The sequence below is a fragment of the Hyperolius riggenbachi genome, chromosome 11 (assembly GCF_040937935.1).
Source record: "Hyperolius riggenbachi isolate aHypRig1 chromosome 11, aHypRig1.pri, whole genome shotgun sequence".
Taxonomy (NCBI): domain Eukaryota; kingdom Metazoa; phylum Chordata; class Amphibia; order Anura; family Hyperoliidae; genus Hyperolius; species Hyperolius riggenbachi.
The window spans coordinates 53,599,399-53,613,376 of NC_090656.1; the positions used below are offsets into that span (position 1 = coordinate 53,599,399).

Consider the following 13,978-nt stretch of genomic DNA (forward strand, 5'->3'; position numbering starts at 1 on the left):
GTATATATACTGTATATTCACAGAATTTATGTCAAACCTCATTAATGAAACATGGCTATTCCCCAGAGCTTTGACAGTGATAGTCCTACACCAAAACAATGTTATGCTGAATATTACCGCCAAAATGAGACCTATTATGTAAATCTCTGTATTGCTCTATGAAGTGTCGGAGGAGTATTTGTGAATGATGTCACTATTGTTATTAGGTAACGTATTGTTATAAATCGCATCTGCTCCGCACATCCTTTCGTGTCTCCCTGTATCCACCTCACCTCTGACTGCTGGGAAAATATTTACTTTTCTGTATGGCCTTCGTTGGTCACGGTCTGTTGTCGCAGTGACGGCCGCAGTGTACTAAACCATGAACCTCTGGTTAAAGTTTTACATCTCTTGTGTCATTTGATTTATGGCCGTTCAAATAGATTTCTAGTGGTGGAGCAAGTGCTCACACGCCTCTGGTATTGTGGTCTAATCTATAGCGACAGCGAATCGTCCGGCCGTCCCGTGTTTATATGAACACAGAATAAATGTTTACAGTCTCCAGACCTGGACAAAGTGTGGCCTGATTGCTATAGTCCCCCACAACGAGAGGACATGGCGGAAGGACACAATGTACATATTTACATATATGTTTTTCAAAGCAAACATATCAGTAGCCGTATTTTGTGCTTGCACAAGGCTGTTTCTATCAATATACCGCTTTTAACCAGTTTCATTTATTTATACCAGAAATATTTTAAATAAAGTTTTCATTTTTTTTCTATAGGTAGAAAAACCAGTACTTACGTATTATCCTGTCTGGAAAGTTTGGCAGCTTTTTGTTAAAGTTCTGTTTATTCCCCTAGCCAGATGTAACCATTTTTGAAAAACTGAAAGGATTCCTTTGCACCGGGTCCCGAGTCAATGCGATGTCCCATTCCCAAGTTGGGGGGAGGGGGGTTTGGGGGGGTGTCCTTTGCACTTACCTGCAGCGCACAGTGGAATTGAGTCTCCTGCCCAAGCCAGTAAGACAGAGAGGAGACGAGGGTGCACAGCTGCGCTGCTCCTTCATCTGTAATGAGAGACCCAGGGCACTTGACATAAGTTTTGAAAACACAGATTTATGCTGCGAAGGAAGAAGAAGACCTACCGGGTGTGCTGCTTATCATCATGTCGGGTTCATCCCGCACTTATGTAATTGCACTTTCTGCAGCCAAGTTCAGAGGACACCATTCTTTCAAAATGCCATAACTTAGGAACTGAGCATCATACCGACTCGGAACCTGGTGCAACAGAAAGCCGTGACTTTTAGCTTTCCAAAAATAGTCAGATCTTCCTGGGGGAGCAAACAAAACTTTAACAAACAGCTGCCAAACTTTCCAGATGGGATAATATGTAAGTACCGAAAAAACAAAGTTTTGTAAAAGTAATATCTTTTAATGGCTAATTTGTTTTCAAAACATTTTTATTACCAGAAGACATGTTAAACAAACCGGGTTAATGGCGTTGAGTATACAACCGCATTTTGAAAATTATTTTTAAAGCGGATGCGAGATGAAAAACTAACTATAACAAGTAACTTGTCTATATATCTTATCTAAAGTTTAGATAGTTTACACAGCATATCTTGCTGCAAACAGCTTCAAAAGTTTATGATTATTTATTCCTGTGATACAATGAGGGCAGCCATGTTCTGTTTGTCACAGGCTGAGGGCTGGAGATGCTATCAGCTTGCCTGTGTGTAAATTCAGTCCCCTCTCCTCCTCCCTCCTCCACTCTGCTTCTGAAATCAATGGCTAGTATGGCTAGCTTGTCCTAAACGCTGCAAAGACCGTCGAGTTGGTTATCGACTTCAGGAAAAGTCATCCACCACTCAGCCCAGTATTCATCGAAGGCACTGAAGTCACCAGAGTATCAAGTGTTCGGTTTCTGGGCACCACCATCACCAATGACCTGAGATGGAGTGAAAACACCACTAAATGCCAAAAGAAGGCGCAGCAACGGCTGTTCTTCCTAAGACAACTCAGGAAGTTTGGTATGCCGCAGGAGCTGCTGTCTAGCTTCTACACTGCCACCATCGAGTCAATCCTGTGCTCCTCTATCATCGTTTGGTATGGGGGTGCCACCACGAGTGACAGGTACAGACTACAAAGAGTAATCAAGGCAGCGGAAAGAATCATTGGTTCACCCCTGCCACCTCTGGACCTCCTCCACGCATCCAGACTGAGAACAAGGGCAGACAGGATCACGAATGACCCACACCATCCTGGCAGCCGCTTCTTCAACCGCATGCGCTCAGACCACCGGTACAGGGCTATTTCCACCAAAACCTCCAGGCACAGGAACTCTTTTTTTCCCCCAAGCAGTGGGCCTTCTGAACTCAAGTCACACACACAGGAAATAGCCACCTGTGACCCAGGCCTAAAGTAATGTTTACCTATTCTGTGGTTACCGCATGTAATGCGCACTACAATACCTAAATTCCCTTGTCTGTACATGTTTTTTGCACTACCTGATTTTAATGTCTTTGTCTGTCGTCATTGAATGTTTTTGCACTATGCCTCTAAATGCCTTTGTACTAGGCTTTATGCCGATGTGTACCACAAACAATTCCGAGTGTGTCAACTGCTGCACTTGGCGAAATAAATCTGATTCTGATTCTGATTCTGATTCTGATTCTAGTAACCTCCTCCTCCTCCTCGTGCCCAGACTGAGCTCCCATAAGCCCTTGCTACAGTGCCAAGGCACAAAAGGAGCTGTGGGTGAGGCTTGTTTAGTTTATAGGGAATTAGAGTAGTAAAATAAAACAAAAAAGTATTTGGCTTGAGGAATGCCCTATAAACGATATGAAAGGAACACAATTATGCAATGAGTAAAAGTTTATTTCGGATCCACTTTAAGTACTCTCAGTGTTTAGTCAACAAGTGACCCTGTATGGGGTCTCAATGATGCTTATAAGAAAAAAGCCAGTACAAAATTCCAAACAACTGAAAGTAAAACTACACAGAACAATAACTGTAACAGTATCAATACCAATAGGAATCATCTTCAAAGAAGAAAAGGAAAAAGTAAGTAATAATGAGGCAATACATAACACAGTGCATCCTAGTGTATCACTGTATTGCTGTGACACTATGTTATTATGACATGATAGAGCCCCACCCTAATTCTGCTATCTGCAGGCCGATCTAATTCACAATTTCTCATAATCCCAGTTGTCACTCAGTCTGGGCAATCTATTAACCTTAATATATCACTGAACATAGTTATTAACCCACAGCTCGCAGTTTCTCAGAAATCTATCCATAGAGCTATTTAGGTTGGCTATCATGTGTTCATATTTGAAATGAATGTTGACGACTTGCAAGATCTCTGCAAGCTCAGGGGGTTTTGGATCCCTCCAATGCCTTGCTATAGCTATTATAGTAGCCAAGAATATATCAGCAATCAAAGATTTCAAGGGTAATATTATAGAATTTATATCTAGATTGCTAGGCCAACCCAGGAGATGGTCTGAGTCTGAGCCCCGGCAAGGAGTACATAAAGTCAAAACATTTTGCCAATTTCTTTTGATATATGGGCAACACCACCATATGTGAAACATGCTGTTAAGCTTGGAGGTGTAATCTCCACAGTCAGCATGCAACACATAAGCTGACGTGAAGGAGGTACACACACCAGCACAAGGAATCAGGATATCCCCAGTTTAGTGGAGGAGAGGACTGACTCCAATAGGAGATTGTGGCGCACAGAGCCGGTGCAGATCCGAACAGCCACAAACAACACTTTCGTAATAACGTCTCAGCGCAAAGTAGCGCTGAGCGCATAAACCAGAACTGAGGAGATCAGGACAGGTAGACAGAATGAACGCTTGCTAAACTAGCCACTACTTAGTGACAGCAAGCGTCCACAATAAAACAGACTGGAATGAGGTAGCCAATGCGTTTGCAGCAATGGCGTGCCTCACAAAGACAGGACAGGATAGTCAGGAAATAGCAGGATCAAGATAGATGAACGTAACACAGATAAATATACAATAAGTATGATTTCCTAGCGTATTACAATTACAGCTATCAATGAAACTATTTGTAACGTCTGACTAACATATGTATATATCGGCAATGAACCGATATATGACATAAGCAGGAACTCTGACTAAGGCTGGAGTAATACAGGGAACAGGACTCAGAAGGATTCGCTATCTCTTCGCAGAGATGAACGCAATCCACAAACAGGACCAGGAACAGGATAACTAGCTCAGCATGCTGGAACGCTGACTAACGGAACATAGGATATAAACAGTTCGTGTACGTATATATCAGCGACACTGATGTATCAACGTAACACGAATACAAGGAAAATAATAAAATGCGCAAGTATGCGTATATATTGGCGATGAACCAATATATGACACAAGACAAGCAGAGTAACAACTTCTAGAACAAGAGCAGAACTAGGAGGACTCGCTGACCCCTTCGCAGGAGTCAGCGCAGTCCACACGGACTAGGAACGAGGTGGGGCACGGGCAGAGTAACAGACAGAATCTGAGACTATGGTAGCCCATCAAGCATTGCAGGAAGCAGTTCTTTATACTGAGGTCATCCAATGGGAGCAGACCTGCAGATTCCCACACAAGTGAATGGTAATTAATCACAGGCTGACAGCAGGAAAAGGCAGACAATGATATGCAGCCTGCAGGAAAGGGATTGCCCCTCCATTGCAGCAGACAATGTTTGTTTACACAAAAGCATATTAAACTGTCATTAACTTCAGAGCGACTGCAGATGGAATCAGCAACTAGTTTAAGTGCAAACCAAACTATGCAAGAAAATGCATGTAATGACATCAGAACTGCTTGGGTTACAATACCACTGCAGCCAGCAGTAAACGCTGCAGACATGATCATAACATTACCCCCCCCCCCCTTAAAAGCGGATACCAGACGCTTTTCAAAACTGAAATTCCCAACAAAACAATCTGACTGATAATTCATGATGACCGGGACAGCCCGGCAAGACCAAATTCCAGAATCAGTCCCCACAAGACTGGACCCATCAGAACCAGAACCTACAGAACCATGCCCGTCAGCACTACAAGCCTCAGTGTGATACCCATCAGAACCACGACTTCCAGAAAAAAGCCCCCAGAAACTCTCTGAGCGATACCCACCGCCTTCCAGGGACTGTCCAAAAACGCCAAAGCCTTTGCAATGCCCACCGGAACTGTCCCTACCAACACAAAACCCACCGTTGAACCAGTCCAAGGTACCAGGACAAGTTTCCTCAGAGATCTCCCAGAACACTTGGAAGCTCCAAAGAGATCCCCACAGGTCAGAACGCCCCTTAGGCTCATATGGAGAACTATCAAGAACCCCTATGGAACCCAGGGCAACTCTAGAGTCAGGGTCACAAGGACAAACATCAAGATCAGGGCTTTTAGGGACCAGAACCATCTCCGGGCATGCAGGCCAACCGGCAACATCAGAACATGTCTCCACTAGGGAAGCGTGTGAGCACGCCAACACAGACACACTTGGGCACTCTGGCATACGAAGCACATCTGGGCACACCGGCACAAGAGAGACTTCTGGGCATGTCAAGGAACTGCGAACCTCAAAGTCAGTCAAGGTAGGACCCAAACCAGGACTGGGCAAAAAAAAATCATCATGACTAGACTTCACAGTTACTGGATTCTCACTAAAAAATGCAGGATCAGACTTAGATGTCTCTGATTCCAGCAAGGTTATTAACAAATCATGTTCAGGGGCATTTACAAGACAGGACAAATCTCCTGATGTATGCACCGAACTAGACAGGGTTCCCATAAATTCTTCTGGACTAGACAGAGACTCATCAAATACACTGGATTGGAGCTCATGAAGGGCTGCAAAACAAGTCAGTAGTGCAGCAATCCCCACTGAACTAGGCAAAACTGAGTAACTCACTGGACAGAAAGGGGACTCTGGAACTTCTGCCACACCAGCCAGAGAACCAGAATTTTCCAGGATACAGGGCTGGGTTTCAGAAACACTCATTAACCCGGACTGAAATTCTGAGATTTCTATTATTTTTTCCAGCGAGTCAGAATTATCCATGTTACAGGGCAAGACTTTTGAAACATTCAGAGGACAGGGCTGGAGTTCCTCGGCTGTTACAACACTGGAGAGGGACTCAACAACATTGGTTAAATCAGACTGTGTACAGGGCAAGGTATCTAACACACTTGCTGACGAGGACAATATTTCAATGGCTTCTGCTTCGCTGGGCAGAAATTCATCAAGTTTTATTAGAGCAGACTGTAATTCCAAAACAGCTGCTAGACAAGTGAATATTACTGCAACACCAACTGAGGTAAGCAGTGCCTCAGACTCCTCTGCTAGAGGGTTTGAAGTATCCAAAGTACTGGGTGAAGCATAAGACTCTGCGACCACAGCTTCACTGGACAGGATCACTGAACAGTCCATATTGCAGGGCAAAACCATGGAAGCACCTGCTGGACAGCATAATGATTCTGTGACCTGAGTTTCATTGGAGAGATCTACTGCACAATTCATGGTACAGGGCAAATTTACTGGGACATTTTATGAACACGGTAATAATTCTGCGATTTCGGATTCACATAGCAGACGCTCTGAGTTATTCACGAAGCTAGAGTGAGGTGTAGAAACAGGAAGATTAAAACACAATGTTTGTGCATCTAAATCACCATTCAATTGTGAAATTGGAAAATTCAGATGCTGGGGTTCTGAGGTTTCTGGACAGGATTGCTGGGACTCGGAAACTGATGTAGTGCATCTATTGGCATCTGCTGGATCAGACAGGAGTTGAACTTTATTAACACAGGTAATTTCTGCAGAAGTGTTTGCAGAGACAGGCAAGATTTTTCTGGTGTCTGTTTCACTGAACAAAGACTCATGAGTACTGGCTAGGCTGGACTCAGAAGTCAGCAGGACCTCTGGATTCTCTGCTGAGAAATTTGTGCAGGGCAAAGTTAAGAAAGTATCAGTGGCTTCTGTTTTACTGGGAAGTAACACTGAGTTATCCATGGTACAGGGTGGAGTTACGGGAACATTCACAAGACATGGCAGGGACTCAGTAACTGGAGAAGTGGAACAGTCTCCAATTGACAGTGTGTCTTCCCTGGTATCAACTGATTGAATCGCATAAAAATCGTCCAAAATCATTTTCCACACATCGATCAATGGAGCCACAAGGTCATACCCACACACACCAGTTTTTATTAGGTTATAGGGAGACTTAAAGCATGCATTCAATACTAATTCACTTTTTGCACTGTAAAATTGACAAAATGAACTTGAATCATTCTTCCATTCATTGACCAGAGCTTCCATCTCTCCTTTCTCAAATGGAGGATTCCAAGCATACTTAACAGGCAGATCACAGTTTGCAAATGTGGTTTTGGCAGAAACATACATTGGATTATTTAGCAGGCGATTGGCAGATTTCTTATTCCTAAGGATCTCCAATACCTGTAGCAAGTGTTGGACTGTATTGTATGCAAATTTTTCTTGCTGCACGAATAGATTGATTTGTTCAATACTCTGTAATATATCCTCATAATCATACTCAGATAATTCTTTTAAACAAAAATCTTTATTTTCCCTAGCCAGTGATGAAAGTTCATTAGTAGTTTCATAAGTCCATTTAACTCCCCTGAAAGACAATTGCATTTCATTATCTGTTAATGGCAGAATCTCATTGCAGGTCTGATGCGCAGTCGCTAAAGATAACGATTCTGCATATTGGACACGTTTCTTAGAACGTTTGCGTTTTGCCTTTGACCTTGCTGTTTTTGGTGATTTATTCAAAGCTGCAGGAAAATTATCAGTAACACTTTCTGCTTGCTGCTCATTCTTGCAAGCAATTGAAGGAGCAGCTGATTGGCCTGCTGCCAGGAGTTCATTAAGAGGAAAAGGCAATGGATCTATGCGCAACCAATTGTGAATTACAAAAGCTATAAATTGCAAAGGACTTTGTCTAAACTGAGTGTGATCTAAGACATCGATTGCCCAATCAAAAAGTTTGCCCTTAAAAAGAGCACAAACGATCCAATCAGACCAGGTAGAAATTGCAGAAGCCCGAAAGTCGGGATTGGCCAGAACTTTAACCAATTCTGATATAAATTTGTCTATAACTTCAGGACCAAGCTTTTCAAATTTTTTAAAGGAGCAGGACCCCTGACAAACAGTGTCATAATTTCTGGAAATTCCCCCCACAATAGGGATTGGTAATGGGGCTACCATAATGTTAAGCTTGAAGGTGTAATCTCCACAGTCAGCATGCAACACATAAGCTGACGTGAAGGAGGTACACACACCAGCACAAGGAATCAGGATATCCCCAGTTTAGTGGAGGAGAGGACTGACTCCAATAGGAGATTGTGGTGCACAGAGCCGGTGCAGATCCGAACAGCCACAAACAACACTTTCGTAATAACGTCTCAGCGCAAAGTAGCGCTGAGCGCATAAACCAGGACTGAGGAGATCAGGACAGGTAGACAGAATGAACGCTTGCTAAACTAGCCACTACTTAGTGACAGCAAGCGTCCACAATAACACAGACTGGAATGAGGTAGCCAATGCGTTTGCAGCAATGGCGTGCCTCACAAAGACAGGACAGGATAGTCAGGAAATAGCAGGATCAAGATAGATGAACGTAACACAGATAAATATACAATAAGTATGATTTCCTAGCGTATTACAATTACAGCTATCAATGAAACTATTTGTAACGTCTGACTAACATATGTATATATCGGCAATGAACCGATATATGACATAAGCAGGAACTCTGACTAAGGCTGGAGTAATACAGGGAACATGACTCAGAAGGATTCGCTATCTCTTCGCAGAGATGAACGCAATCCACAAACAGGACCAGGAACAGGATAACTAGCTCAGCATGCTGGAACGCTGACTAACGGAACATAGGATATAAACAGTTCGTGTACGTATATATCAGCGACACTGATGTATCAACGTAACACGAATACAAGGAAAATAATAAATTGCGCAAGTATGCGTATATATTGGCGATGAACCAATATATGACACAAGACAAGCAGAGTAACAACTTCTAGAACAAGAGCAGAACTAGGAGGACTCGCTGACCCCTTCGCAGGAGTCAGCGCAGTCCACACGGACTAGGAACGAGGTGGGGCACGGGCAGAGTAACAGACAGAATCTGAGACTATGGTAGCCCATCAAGCATTGCAGGAAGCAGTTCTTTATACTGAGGTCATCCAATGGGAGCAGACCTGCAGATTCCCACACAAGTGAATGGTAATTAATCACAGGCTGACAGCAGGAAAAGGCAGACAATGATATGCAGCCTGCAGGAAAGGGATTGCCCCTCCATTGCAGCAGACAATGTTTGTTTACACAAAAGCATATTAAACTGTCATTAACTTCAGAGCGACTGCAGATGGAATCAGCAACTAGTTTAAGTGCAAACCAAACTATGCAAGAAAATGCATGTAATGACATCAGAACTGCTTGGGTTACAATACCACTGCAGCCAGCAGTAAACGCTGCAGACATGATCATAACACATGCTTCCTTTAGCTGAACAATTCCTCTAACATCTATCTGTATGGTTATTAGAAAATAAAGCCAATTTATTAGGAGTATAATACCATTGTAGTAATATTTTTTGATATATCTCTCTGTGGTTGACACAGTGTGTTAAATTAGTTGAAAATCGTATTGCCTTGACCCATTGGGAGTTATGGTAGATGTTTGCAAATTCTTGTTCCCATGTTTTGATGTTAGAAGACTTAACAAAACCTGAACCACAGTTTGAACACTTTGACTATCATTTATAAAGCATTTCCGCATGCGGAAATGCTTAAAACAGCTGACTTTACCGAACACTCAGCAAAGTCAGCATTCATAAAGGCTCTTTCCGCATGAAAAAATGACACTACCGAGCAGAGTGATAAATCACCGCCTTGTGCGGTGATTATCGGAACAAATGTAGCAAAATGTTAATTCATGAAGATCACCGCAAGCGGTGTGAGGTCGGGAAGTACCGCTCCCTCTGATGTGGCGATAACAATGTAAGTGAATGGAGACACACAGACCTCCCAGGCAGCTGCAGCAGAGCAGAACACGGAGAAATGTATCAACTCGGCAGCTTCCGTGTCTCCGCAAGCCTACCGCCAGCCTAGTTCGAGGAATCTCCGCAATGCTATTGCAACTGGATATATTTTTATGAATGCCCACCCAGAAGTCTAAAATACCGGCAGCGGTGTTTTCCCGCATTGATTCCCCTTACCGACAGCTCCTTTATGAATGATAGCCTTTTAAGGGTACGGCTACCATTTACCATATCCTTAATGGCTAATTTATAAAGTTAAATTATGCAAGCTTTCTGGGATCTAGTCCTCTTCTTCAGGCATATTTCCAGATGTTAGCTGAAGGAAAACACTGATGTAGGTAAATAGTAAACACGAAGATGACAGTTGTGCTGGTTGCTGTTTAGCAGTTAGATGTCAGGTGATCAGCCGGCTGGAGCCAGTGAGCTCATGCAAGCAAACATGAAATCTAGCAGGTTACTGAAGATCATGAAGCCAAGTCAATCACGTTAAATAAGATGCCACGAAACTCATTCCACAATTTAAACCTTGTGTCTTGAACTTTTTCATAAATTTGTACTTGTACATACATTTTTCTTGATTGTTCATTTTTGAAGTTACTCTTATAGGGAACCTGAAGCAAGTAAAATTATTTAAAACAAACACATAACATAGCTGCAAATGAATAATCTCACTGTCAGTTCCTCTCAGAAGCACACAATTTTCTTCTTACAGTGATTCCTTCCAGTTCTGACAATATTTTGTCAGAACTAAAATATACCAGTTGCTGTCAGTTATGTATCGGCAGCTGTCAGTTAAAACTGAATGTGCGCTGCGCAACGGGACTCCAGCCTCCTATCCTATCTATCTGCTGCTGTCTGCGGCTTCTCTGGCTGCCGGGATCCCCATATCCACGCTCTTGTTCCAGGGTCCCGGCGGTCAATCAGTGCGGCAGAGCGGCAGTGTTGGCGTGGCGTCACCGAGGGGGGAAGGAGTGTCACAGTGCCCCTAGTGGCCGGACCGCAAATTGCCTTCCAATCGGTTTCTGCACACAGACCCTGCAAGCTGTGGTCGCGATCGGTGCACAGAAAGTGCTGGAACTTGGACAGCAGACTGACTAGAAGGGAGCCTGTGAGATACGGTAATTACAAATTACACACTATTTCAGGGTATAACTGCCACCACCTCTGTTTCCTGAGACAGAGGCACTCACTGATTGGCTGGGCCTAGATCTACAAATAAAAACGGTTAAACACACTCTATTCTGTCTAGCTAGCAACCATACAATAGTAGCGTCTCTTCAGAAGTCAGGGCTCAGTTTGTGCGGCTGAATAGCAGGGTAGCTAAATCAATAAAATGACGATAGCTACGGTTTATTAAAAATGCAATATAAATAAATAATATATACAGATAATAATAATAAAATCAACAATTATGGAGACAAATTGATAACACAGTATAGAAAATAAAAATGGAGAAAACGGATACTTAAAGTTCGTGGAAATAAGTCCTTTCTGGGAAACTCACCAAGTTCCTTTGTTTCAGTTCAGGAGCAAAGTTCAGACAAGATGGCCGCCACTGTTCCTCAAAGTGGCTGCAGCTCTCATGAAGGTGGAAAGTGGAGGAATGAGGTCCGCCTGCTGGCAATGTGCTTTTGATGAAGCTGGTTCGGGGGTGTGGCAATGCCTTCCCCCTCTGAATTACCAACCAACCACAGTTCATTCCTTCTGAGAGAGATTTTAGGTTTACTTATAAACTGCCATAACTCATAAACGATACATGTCATATTTAGGTGGATAGCAGATTCCTAATTGTCAGAAAATACCGATTAATATGACATCAGACGTGACTAGGGCAGCGGGTCCAGTTTCTGAGAAGGGTCATACATCGATAACCGAACGGGCTATTGCGATTCATTTTATATCAGCACGTTGGGCAGATTTTACCGAATAAGACTATATAAATATTATAGTTGTGCGATATACGGTCTCCGTATACAAGAAATCATACACCATATGCATTCAGATCTGCCTCCATTGGTGCCAGCCAGTCTGGCCCCCAACTGTGAGGGAAGCCGTTCTTTGAATAGGCTCACCATTTGGTGACTATGGACATCTATATGAGGTAATTAAAAGTAAACATTCTTCTTGGACACAAGCATTGTTCCTGTTCATTAGCAACTCAAAAGACACCCTGCACCTAAGTTACTGCTAGTCCTCTGCTAAGAGGAAGAGAAAAAAAAAACTTGTCTTTTAAACTCAGAAATGTCAGTCTCTGATCGCTGCAATGACTGCACAAATTTAGCCAGAAAGTGATCAGAAATTGGACTGCGCTAATCCTTCCTATTCGCCCTGTGTTTCTCACGGCTGTTCCGTGACAAGGAGGAACTAATTTTTAAAGTGGACCAAGTGCCCTGTATGTCCTGTGCAGCAGATCATCAACATGGGGGGATCAGCCAGGCAATGTATATACATATACTGTATGTATATATATATATATATATATATATATATATATATATATATATATATATATATATATATACACACACACACACACACACATCTATGTACATATACTGTATATACATATACATATATACAGTATGTATATATACAGTATGTATATACATGTATATTTGTATATACGGGAGCAGGAAAAAATGGCGCCGGGAAAAAATGGCGCATGTTCAAAACGCTATTTTGCGTTGTAATGTTAAAACGTTAAATAGCGTTTTAATGCTAAAACGTTAAATAGCGTTTTCATGTTAAAACGTTAAATAGCGTTGTAATGGTAAAACGCTATTTAATGTTTTAACATTAAAACGCAAAATAGTGTTTTGAACACTGTAGCGGTGGCTCCATGCATCATTTGTTATTTGTACATAAATAAAAAATAAAATAATAAATATTCATAAATATAAATAATGTGTGTGTGTATATATATATATATATATATGTGTGTGTGTATATGTATGTAAATGTCGGGGGTGGGGGGGGGGGTGGGGTTGCTTATTGTTTGAAATTTAAAAAAAACGACGTGGGGTCCCCCCTCTCAATCTTCTTTAACCCCTTGTCCCCCATGCAGGCTGGGATAGCCAGAATGCGGAGCCACGGCCGAGTGGAGCTTCGCACCCTGAGCTATACCAGGCCGCATGGTCCATGGTATGGAGAGGCTCTGGGGGGAGGGGCGGCCAAATCTCCCCCTCACCCTGGAGCCCTTGTCCAATCTATGGACAAGGGGCTCTTCCCTGCCTCCCTTGCCCCAGGTGGAGGCAAAGGCGACGACTCCATGGGGGGGTTCATTGTGGCATCTGGGAGTCCCCTTTAAGAAGGGGACCCCCAGATGCCCGCCCCCCATCCCAGGAGAAATGAGTATAGGGGTACAAAGTACCCCTTACCCATTTCCACAAAGGGTTAAATGAAATAAAAACACGACAACGAAAAAAGTATTTAATTATTCTTAATTAACCAGAAATACTTACTTGTACCTTTAAAAAAATGTTCCCACGCCAATATCCTCGGAAATCATCCCACGACAGTATCCTCTAATGTTGTGACCTTGATTGAAGATCTCCGCTGACACACGCCCCCGCCACCACACACCGCCGCTCCCCTGCTCTGCTCTAGCTATACTAAGTATAGCTAGAGCTAAAAAGCATCTTTGAATTTGGCTCCAAGGAGTCCCATTGGTCTATTAACAGACCAATGGGGTTCCTTTTGATACCCATTGGCCTGTTATTAGACCAATGGGGAGCCTTGGAGCCAAAATTTAAAGATGCTTTGTAGCTCTAGCTATACAGAGTATAGCTAGAGCCGCTCCGTCGTCCCTCCTGCACAGCTTTCCACACTTCTCCCCGCATACTGAATAGTGCTCACCCATGCTGTCACCCTGGAACACCCAT

General features: G+C 43.0%; 2 protein-coding genes across 3 annotated transcripts in view; one reads left to right on the forward strand and one right to left on the reverse strand.

Moving 5' to 3' along the window:
* RRAD (RRAD, Ras related glycolysis inhibitor and calcium channel regulator) overlaps positions 1 to 13,978 on the reverse strand; it is a 117,038-nt gene that overhangs the window by 101,920 nt on the left and 1,140 nt on the right. The window lies entirely within an intron of this gene.
* Positions 1 to 13,978, forward strand: part of LOC137537929 (ankyrin and armadillo repeat-containing protein-like) — a 97,254-nt gene that overhangs the window by 45,776 nt on the left and 37,500 nt on the right. The window lies entirely within an intron of this gene.